We start from the raw sequence: 10,527 nt of genomic DNA, 5'->3' as shown, positions 1-10,527 counted from the left end.
CCCAGGTTAGTCTACCGGGGGTCATCCCCCCGACATTAGTCCCCGAAGTTGGTGTGGTCCAGGGATGCTAGCAAATGGGCTATAGCAGGTTCTCCGCCCGACATTACTCATCTCTCCGGGTTAGTTATCCCAGTTTCCTTTTTAAGCACGAAATACTCCACTCGCGGCATAGACCTAATCCAACCCAATCGATCAGCACTTAGCAAGTATCGCTGATGGCTTCTAGCACAGTTTCCCACTGGCTTGTGCCCTTGTCAGAGAATATATGGGAACTCACATATTCGTCAGTGACAACGGTCACTGTGGCTGAAAAAGCAGGCCCTTGTAAGGACAAATCGTAACTACGGCGATAATCATGATGCTTTTACTGATAAGTGTGCACAGTTAATGCGACACACACAATCCATGTGGCCCTTGGTGTGGCCGCATACACGGGGTTACCGCGCACAATACGTGCGGTTGGAAATTGTGCGGCCGCATCGGACCCACGACCCACGATCTCCTCGGGGAGTATAAATACCTCCATCGGTCCCTTTCTTTATTTTGACCGCACTTTTCCCCTTCTTCCTCGTTCGTCTTCCTCAACTCCCCTGTTTTCGCGGCCGGTGAAGAGCTTGTGGTGGAGCGCCGCTACGCGGAGCCGCACCTTCGCCTGCGCCGCAACGCCGGCGGAGACAGCGCCGCCGCCGTGGCCCTTGTTTACAATGGCCGGGGCCGAGCAAGGTAAGGATAATCTGGCGCTTCCCTTCTCTCTCTAGATGAACTCTTTCCGTCATTTTTCTTGGCTTGAATGCTCTTGATGTTCCCAATTACTTCCTCATCTTTGATTCTTATATTTCTCTTTCGATTTCTTTCCTTTTTCAGATCTTTCGTCCTTGCCAGTAAACGATAGGTCCAGTTTCTTCCTCCCCTCTACCTGAGTTCGTCGATATGATGTCCTCAGAAGAGATCATCCTCACATCCGTTCCGATAGTGGAGGAGGCCGAGGAGGTTGAGGAGCCTGTACCGGAGCACGATCTGCATGTCAAATACGTGGGATGGGAGGGCTCCAATGTCCATCCCATTGAAATAGATTGGTTGTACAAGACCAAACGCATCCCTCCCCAGGTTTCATGTAGGCTCCCAAAGGGCGAGTTAGAGCCTATCCCGGAGGAGGGTGAGGTTGTAGTGTTTGTCGCACATTTCACATGCGGCTTTGGGCTGCCCACGAGCGGATTTTTCGTACCTTTTTAGACAAGTACCGGCTCCAGCCACATCACCTTCTTGCTAATGCTTTGATGACCCACAAGTATAGGGGGTGTATCGTAGTATCTTCGATAAGTAAGAATGTCGATCCCAACGAGGAGCAGAAGGTGTTGACAAACAGTTTCGATGAAGGATTCACTGTAAATGCTCACAGACAAGTATTCAGGGGGTTTTGATGTAACAGATGAATAAAGTACGAGTAAGTAAAGTGCGAGAGTAACAATTGCAGCGAGTGGCCCAATCCTTTTTAGCACAAAGGACAAGCCGGGTTGTTTACTTATAATGACCAAACGTTCTCGAGGACACACGGGATTTTAGTCTAGTGCTTTCGCTACACACGGCTAATTAATCTTCATTGTTTTGATAAGTGTTGTGTGGGTGAACCTGTGCTAATGTACCGCCCTTCCTAGGACTAATACATACTTGTGATTATACCCCTTGCAAGCATCCGCAACTACAAGAAAGTAATTAAGAATAAATCTAACCACAGCCTTAAACTCTGAGATCCTGCTATCCCTCCTGCATCGATATACCAACAGGGGCTTAGGTTTCTGTCACTCCGGCAACCCCGCAATTGGCAAACGAGTACAAGATGCATTCCCCTAGGCCCATAAAGGTGAAGTGTCGTGTAGTCGACGTTCACACGACACCACTAGAAGAATAGCACCACAACTTAAATATCATAACATTGAATATTACTCAACCATACTTCACTACTAACATTTAGACTTTACCCATGTCCTCAAGAACTAAACGAACTACTCACACTATAAGAAATGTGTTGATTTGTGACGGTCCGTTTTTGACGATTTAGTGTAAAATCGTCATAAAATATGACGATTTTACACCAAATCGTCACAAATGGTCCGTTTTTGACGATTTAGTGTAAAATCGTCATAAAATATGACGATTTTACACCAAATCGTCACAAATGGAGCGTCACAAATCAACACATTTCTTGTAGTGTCACGAGACATCATATGGAACATGATCAGAGGTGATATGATGACAAATAACAATCTGAACATAAACCTTGGTTCAACGGTTTCACTCAATAGCATCAATAACAAGTAGAAATCAATACCGGGAGAGTTTCCCCTATCAAACAATCAAGATCAAACCCAAATTGCTACGGCGGTGACGATGTCCAGCGGTGGAGACGGCGGTGATGATGGTGGAGATGATGATGATGGTGATGGTGATGATGTCCAGCTCGATGACGGTGGCGATGGCGTCGATTTCCCCCTCCCGGAGGGAATTTCCCCAGTGGATCTCAGCCCGCCGGAGAGCTCTTTTCTCTCTGGTGTTCTCCGCCCCGCAGAGGCGGCTGTAACTCTTCGCGAGGTACCCTCTGTGGCTTAGGTCTTCGGGACGGAGGATTTCGCGAAGAAAAGGAGGCGAGAGGGGCTGTGGGCCCCCCTCCTCACCAGGCGGTGCGGCCAGGCCATGGGCCGCGCCGGCCTATGGTCTGGGCCCACCTTGGGTCCCCTCGGCTCCCTCTTCTGGCTTCCTTCGTCATCTGGAAAAATAGGATTTTTGGTATAATTTCCTTCCACAGTTGATCTTCCGAAATATTGCGTTCTGACGGTGTTTTTTCCAGCAGAATCCTGGCTCCGGTGCTCGATCCTCCAATAATCATGAAACATGCAAAATAGATGAAATAACATAAGTATTATGTCCAAATATGAAATATATCAATGAATAACAGCAAATTATGATATAAAATAGTGATGCAAATTGGACGTATCAACTCCCCCCAAGCTTAGACTTCGCTTGTCCCCAAGCGAAACTGAACTCGGTAAACAGGACCACATGTTTATGGAGTGAAGAGTCGATCAATAAAATACGGACAAGAAGCATCATATTCATTCACACAAGATATTCTAGTAAACAACTTCCTCATATAACTCAACTTGAAACAAGTATAAGGTAATCACAAATAAAGGTGCATAAGAAATCATAGTTGGTGATGGCAAACTTCGTTCTTGGTCAGAGAACAATTAACAGGTTATTCTTATCTATCGAGCAGCGCTCTCATGTTAAAGTTTATATGGCACAACTTGCATACTCAATCATAATAGTCTCCTCATGATCATTGATAACTTGCAAAGCTATATTCATTCAGATAAAACTTGTACTGAACAAGGAAGAATAAAAGACATGATGAAGCAAATCACAATATAATGGTTTGATCACAACAACTCAATTGCTTGCTTAAGATGGAGGGAAATAGGTTTACTGACTCAACATAAAGTAAAAGACAGGCCCTTCGTAGAGGGAAGCAGGGATTAAATCATGTGCTAGAGCTTTTTCAGTTTTGAAATCATATAAAGAGAACAAAAGTAACATTTTGAGAGGTGTTTGTTGTTGTCAACGACTGGTAGCGGGTACTCTAACCCCCTTGCCAGACAAACCTTCAAAGAGCGACTCCCATTTTATTTTTATTTTGTATGGCACTCCTTCCAACCTTTCTTTCACAAACCATGGCTAACCGAATCCTCGGGTGCCTGCCAACAATCTCATACCATGAAGGAGTGCCTTTTTATTTTAGTTTTATTATGATGACACTCCCCCCAACCTTTGCTTACACAAGCCATGGCTAACCGAATCCTTCGGGTGCCGTCCATCAATCACATACCATGGAGGAGTGTCTATTTAGGTTAATTAATTCGGGACTGGGAATCCCATTGCCAGCTCTTTTTGCAAAATTATTGGATAAGCGGATGAAGCCACTAGTCCATTGGTGAAAGTTGCCCAACAAGATTGAAAGATAAAACACCACATACTTCCTCATGAGCTATAAAACATTGACACAAATAAGAGATAGTAAATTTTGAATTGTTTAAAGGTAGCACACGAAGTATTTACTTGGAATGGCAGAAAATACCATGTAGTAGGTAGGTATGGTGGACACAAACGACATAGGTTTGGGCTAAGGTTTGGATGCACGAGAAGTATTCCCTCTCAGTACAGGTCTTTGGCTAGCAAGGTTAATTAGCAAGCATAAGAGTTGGAGGAAACAAACAAATATACATGTGATAGAAACAATCATGCATCTTCCTTGTAAGCACAGACAATTTTAACTTCAGAATAATAAGCTATGAGCTAACAAGAAAGAAAGACAATGAAACACTACATGTATTTCCCTTTTCTAATTAAACCTCAAAGTTTTGTTGCTATTGACCAATGCTAAGTTTGCCAAAACCAAATTGATTTATTCAATGCTCCCAAAGTGATACCAATACTAACAACAAGGTAAATCATATAGTAGAGATTGCAAACTAAAATAAGATGTGCAATATGTAAATGATAAGACTTCTCATTAATATTCCATAACGATAACTCACACCAAGGGATACATAGACAACCAACTAAAGGAGAGATACTTCCAAACTGCAACCCATCTTATATGATAACTTCCTTACTCATGATATGACACTACTTGACAGTAAAAAGTAAAAGGTAGTGATGATGTGATACCGCGGCACTCCCCCAAGCTTGGAACAAACCAAGGGGATGCCAATACCGATGACGAATTACTCCTTCGGCGATGGTGGTGATGAATTCCTGACAAGCTTCTCAACAAGCTCCTGAAGCTCATCAATCTTGTACGTGGGGTTGCGAATCATCTCCGAATTGTGCTCGACGCGGTTAAGAAGTATGTCCGACGGCGAGTCCCAACTCTTGGAGTTATTTCCCCACTCTTCACCCTCAGGCTTCGTCCTTCCTGCAGTGTTAGAACGATCTATATCCCAATTGCTAGGTAATGCTGCCCTGGGAGTCCTTTCAATTTGATTATTGAAAATTAGATTGCGGAAGGGATGGTGAGTGCCTGAGAAAGATGTCTTCGGAGCTAGGTAATGACGTGGAACTCCTCCCCCGGTGCGAATTCTTGCGCTCTTGTTTGCACTAAAAGGGTTGTCCACCACCTTGATGCTTGCAATGGTAGAACGCGGGTGTGCTCGCGAGTCTTCCTCTTCCTCTTCTTCATCCTCTTCCTTGACGCTCTTGTCCACCTCTTTCCACTCGGGATCTTGAATATCTTCATCCGAAAGCTCCTTGCCCTTGTTCTTGGAGACCATGGTGCTTCTAGACTGAAAACAGATCCTGGCAGAAACAACTCGAAACAAAACACGTCGAGAAAACGATATACGGACCTCCAGGGGTCCGGGGGATTATATAGCAAAAAATTTCACAACAAAAGGAAAGTACCAGGTCGAACCAGAGTCGGAAAGGGGCGACGAGGCGGCCAGCTCATAGGGCGGCGCGGCCTGGCTGGGGCCCGCGCCGGCCTATGGCGGCATGCCCTCGTGCGTCTCCTCCACTCCGTTTCGATCTCGTAATTTTTCATATTTTCCAGAAACAGCAAAAATATTGTTCGGAAAGTAAATTGCGAACTTTTCATTACCAGTACTGTTACCTATTCAAAGTCGAGTTCTGGCGAACTGTCAATTTGTCCTTTGATGAAAGCTTCCGGTGTTTCCACTTGAATAATATCAACATCAACATTATAGGAATCACCTGAGATATAATACTTGAGTCTTTGTCCATTCACCACTTGCGTGGCATTGCCTTGGAGAGAGCTAATTTTAATTGCTCCTGAACGATACACCTCCTCAACAACATATGGTCCTTCCCATTTTGAGACTAATTTCCCTGCAAAGAATCTGAGACGAGACCGATACAATAGGACTTTATCCCCAATATTAAATTCTCTTTTGATAATCCTTCTATCATGCCATTTCTTAACTTTCTCTTTAAAGAGTTTAGCATTTTCATAAGCTTCACTTCTCCATTCATCTAGAGAACTCAATTGCAACAACCTCTTATTACCGGCAAGTTTAGGATCTTTATTTAATTCTCTAACAGCCCAATAAGCTTTGTGCTCTAGTTCTAAAGGTAAATGACAAGCTTTCCCATAAACCATTTTATAAGGTGACATTCCCATGGGATTTTTATAAGCAGTTCTATAAGCCCAAAGTGCATCCTTCAATTTACTAGCCCAATTCTTTCTAGTTTTATTAACAGTCTTTTGCAAGATAGATTTAATCTCTCTATTTGATAATTCTACTTGCCCACTAGTTTGAGGATGATAAGCGGAAGCAATTCTATGATTAATACCATATCTAGCAAGAGTTTTTCTAAAACCACCATGAATAAAATGAGAACCTCCATCAGTTATAATATATCTAGGAACTCCAAATCTAGGGAAAATAATATCTAAAAGCATTCTTAAAGAGGTCTCACCATCAGCACTTTTTGTAGGTATTGCTTCCACCCATTTAGTAACATAATCAACAGCAACAAGTATATGAGTGTTACCTTCTGAAGAGGGAAAAGGTCCCATGAAGTCAAATCCCCAACAATCGAACGGTTCAATAACAAGAGTATAATTCATAGGCATTTCATTGCATCTGGAGATATTACCAACTCTTTGACATTCATCACAAGATAAAATAAACTTCCTTGCATCTTTGAAGAGGGTCGGCCAATAAAAACCTGATTGTAGAACCTTTTGCGCGGTTCTTTCTCCGGCGTGATGTCCTCCATAAGCACTACCATGACATTTACTCAATATCTCTTGTTGTTCATATTCGGGAACACATCTTCGCAGAATACCATCCACTCCTTCTTTATATAAGTGTGGGTCATCCCAGAAATAATGCCTCAAGTCATAAAAGAATTTCCTCCTTTGCTGAGCTGAAAAGGTTGGAGGCAAATACTTGGAAACAATAAAGTTAGCATAATCAGCATACCAAGGACTGTCTCGCGAGCTCACCTTTATTACAGCCAATTGTTCATTTGGAAAACTATCATTAACAGGAACAGGATCATAAGCAATATTTTCCAATCTAGACAAATTATCAGCAACAGGATTATCAGCACCTTTCCTATCTACAATATGTAAATCAAATTCTTGCAACAGAAGTACCCATCTAATAAGCCTTGGCTTAGCATCTTTCTTTTGCATAAGGTATCTGATTGCAGCATGATCAGTATGAATAGTAACTTTTGAATCAACAATATAAGATCTAAACTTATCACAAGCAAAGACTACAGCTAACAATTCTTTTTCAGTAGTAGCATAATTTCTTTGAGCAGCATCAAGAGTTTTACTAGCATAATGAATAACATTCAATTTTTTGTCTACCCGCTGTCCAAGAACAACGCCTACAGCAAAATCACTAGCATCACACATAATTTCAAATGGTAAATTCCAATCAGGAGGTTCAACTATAGGAGCAGTTGTTAAGGCTTTCTTTAGAGTTTCAAAAGCTTCCTTACAATCATCGTCAAAAACAAAAGGTACATCTTTTTGAAGAAGCTTAGTAAGAGGCTTTGAAATCTTGGAGAAATCTTTAATAAACCTCCTATAAAACCCAGCATGACCAAGAACACTACGAATACCTTTAACATCCCTAGGATAGGGCATCTTCTCAATTGCTTCAACTTTAGCTCTATCAACTTCAATACCTCTCTCGGAAATTTTATGTCCCAATACAATTCCTTCATTAACCATAAAGTGGCATTTCTCCCAATTAAGAACAAGGTTAGTTTCTTCACATCTCTGCAAAACTTTATCAAGGTTCCGCAAGCAATTATCAAAAGAATTCCCATAGACAGAAAAATCATCCATGAATACCTCTACAATACTCTCGCAAAAACCATGAAAAATAGCAGACATGCATCTTTGAAAAGTAGCAGGAGCATTACATAAACCAAAAGGCATACGTCTATAAGCATAAGTTCCATAGGGACAAGTGAAAGTGGTTTTCTCTTGATCCTTAGTTTTAACCGCAATTTGTGAAAATCCAGAATAACCATCAAGAAAGCAAAAATGAGTATTTTTAGATAACCGTTCTAACATTTGATCAATAAAAGGCAAAGGGTAATGATCTTTTTTAGTTACCTTATTAACTTTCCGATAATCAATGCACATTCTATACCCTACAACTACTCTTTGAGGTATGAGCTCATCATTATCATTAGGCACAACAGTCATTCCTCCTTTCTTAGGAACACAATGCACAGGACTAACCCATCTACTATCAGCAATAGGATATATAATACCAGCTTCAAGAAGTCTTAATACCTCATTCCTTACCACATCCTTCATCTTAGGAATTAGACGACGCTGAGGTTCAACAACAGGCTTTGCATCATCTTCCATATTAATGGCGTGTTGGCAAATAGAGGGAGAAATCCCCTTCAAGTCATCAAGAGTGTAGCCAATAGCTCCTCGGTGCTTCTTCAATATTTCCAATAACCTTTCTTCTTCAAACTCTGTAAGCTTAGAACTAATAATAACAGGATATATTTTCTTATCATCAATATGAGCATATTTAAGATTATCAGGCAAAGGTTTTAAATCAAAGACAGGATCTTCCTTTGGTGGCGGTGTTGTCCCCAGATCTTCCACCGGTAAATCATGCTTAAGAATAGGTTGGCGAAGAAAAATTTCCTCAAGCTCATCTCTTTCTTTCCTAAAAACTTCACTCTCGCTATTCTCCAAATGTTGCTGCAAAGGATTATTAGGAACAAGAACAATAGATGCACACTATTCCATTTTAAAATCATTATTAGGCAAATCAGCTTTATAAGGAGTTTTGGTAAATTTAGAGAAGTTAAACTCATAAGATTCACCAGCAAACTTAGTCAAAATTTTCTCTTTCTTGCAATCTATAATAGCTCCACAAGTATTTAGAAAAGGTCTACCAAAAATGATAGGACAATATTCACTAGCAGCAGAACCAAGTACCAAAAAGTCAGCGGGATATTTAATCTTACCACATAGAACTTCCACATCTCGAACAATACCAATTGGAGAAATAGTTTCTCTATTAGCCAGCTGAATAACCACATCAATATCTTCAAGTTCACAAGAATCAATTTCGTGCATAATCTCCGTGTAAAGCTCATAAGGAATAGCACTAACACTTGCACCGATATCACATAAACCATAATAGCAATGATCACCAATTCTAACAGATAGCATAGGAACACTAACTTGTTTGGGTTTATTAGGATCTGAAACAATATTAGAAGCATCTTCACAGAAAATAATATGACCATCCTCCACATTTTCAGTCACAAGATCTTTAACTATTGCAACAGCAGGTTCAACTTTTATTTGTTCTTCAGGTTCTATAGGTTTCTTTTTACTTTTATGAACCGCACTATTTATAACAGAGTACTCCTTCACTTTAGCAGGGAAAGGAGTTTTTTCAATATAAGCCTCAGGAATAACATGATCAACAATTTCAACTACAACGCATTTATTAATAGATGAATCAATTTTATCTTTATACGGTTCATGATACTTATCAAAATTCTTCTTAGGCAATTCATAATGAGAGGCAAAAGCTTTATAAAGATTTGCAGCAACTTGAGAATCAAGACCATAAGTAGCACTCATATTACGAAATTTATCAGTATCCATAAAAGCTTCAATGCATTTATAATCATAATTTATACCTGATTCTCTATCTTTGTCGATCTCCCATCCTTCAGTATTTTCCTGGATCCGATTAAGAAGGTCCCTTTTAAACTCTTCCTTGTTGCGTGTGAATGATCCAGAACAAGAAGTATCCAGCAAGGTCTTGTCTTCAAAAGAAAGTCTTGCATAGAAATTGTCAATAATAACATTACCAGGAAGCTCATGAATGGGGCATTTGAGCATTAAAGACTTCAATCTTCCCCAAGCTTGGGCAATACTCTCTCCATCATGAGGCCAAAAATTATATATGCGGTTCCGATCCTTGTGAATTTCACTTGGAGGATAGAACTTAGAATAAAACCGGGGCACAATATCATTCCATTCAAGAGAATCCCCATTATCCAGTAATTTATACCAATGCGCCGCTTTACCAGACAGCGATATAGAGAATAGTTTCTTCCTCACTTCATCCATAGCAATACCTGCACACTTGAATAAACCGCATAATTCATGTAAGAACAGTAAATGATCTCCAGGGTGGACAGTTCCATCCCCTGTATAACGGTTACCCACTACGCGTTCAATAATTTTCATAGGTATTTTGTATGGTATCTCTTCTTTACCTGGCGCCTCATCCACTACCTTTGCAGTAGTAGCAGATTTCCCAAATAAACATTCAAAAGGAGATCTCTCCATAATGAATTATGGCAAGAAAGTGTAAATAAAATCAGCACAAACAGTACAAATTTCCCTTACCAATTCCACTTACCAATAGCGCTTCACTCCCCGGCAACGGCGCCAGAAAATAGTCTTGATGACCCACAAGTATAGGGGGTGTATCGTAG

The sequence above is a fragment of the Lolium perenne genome, chromosome 4 (assembly GCF_019359855.2).
Source record: "Lolium perenne isolate Kyuss_39 chromosome 4, Kyuss_2.0, whole genome shotgun sequence".
Taxonomy (NCBI): Eukaryota; Viridiplantae; Streptophyta; class Magnoliopsida; order Poales; family Poaceae; genus Lolium; species Lolium perenne.
This window is presented reverse-complemented; position numbering follows the sequence as displayed.